Below are 916 nucleotides of genomic sequence, written 5' to 3'. Positions count from 1 at the left end.
TGGTATTGAAGACAAATCTTAAAAGTACTATGATGTACCAGAAGAACAAATAAATTTTTGTTGGAAGATATATCACCAGAATTCTCCTTATAAGCCTGGATGATGAGATTTTATCTCTGATATTTCAAACATATTATCAGGAGGATCCAGGCCCTGGAGAAGGACAGGTAAACATGCCTGGCAAATTTTAGAATTTGAAAAAAAACACAAGTCTCCAACAAGATGGTGTGGCACAGTGGCAGTAACAATTGACTTGAGTTTAACAACTGTGAGAATGTCACAGTACCAGTTAGCTTTGTTCTAGAGTAACTATGAGTTGGAACCATGTCAACAGTACCTAACAACAACAATATTTTTCAACATAAGCTCTATCAAGATGAAGACATTTTTGTAAAAAATGATACCAGTCATTTTGTTTTTAAATGCTGTCAGTTGTTTCTGACTCATAGCTACAATATATATTGTTTCCAAAGCTATTTTTGTGGAAACAGAAAGTCTCTTTTTTCTCTCATGAAATGCTTGGACTCAAACCTCTGACCTTGTGATTAGCTGTCTAATGTTTACCCATTGAAGTCATCTGGTTAAGTGATCCACTTTGTAAAGAGGCAGGCCAGTGAAAAAGCAGAAGACCCCAACCCACCCCCCAAAGAGAAGGACTAAAACAAAGATAGCAGAAATAGGATCAAATATAACAACTGTTAGGTTTGTTCAGGATTGGCTGTGTTTTTTTCTGTTGTGCATAGGTCTCTACTGGAGCTTAATCAATAGTATGTAACAATAACAAAACTAAAGAGCTTAGGGTCCTGGGAATTTAACCATTTCCAACCCATCAGTGGAGTGGTTGTTGAGCTTGAACCACTGACCTTGTGATTCAAACAACCTTGCAGTCCAGCACATTAACCCACAGTACTACACC

The sequence above is a fragment of the Chrysochloris asiatica genome, unplaced genomic scaffold, assembly GCF_000296735.1.
Source record: "Chrysochloris asiatica unplaced genomic scaffold, ChrAsi1.0 scaffold00554, whole genome shotgun sequence".
In the NCBI taxonomy this organism is placed as follows: domain Eukaryota; kingdom Metazoa; phylum Chordata; class Mammalia; order Afrosoricida; family Chrysochloridae; genus Chrysochloris; species Chrysochloris asiatica.
Note: the sequence above shows the minus strand (reverse complement) of the source record.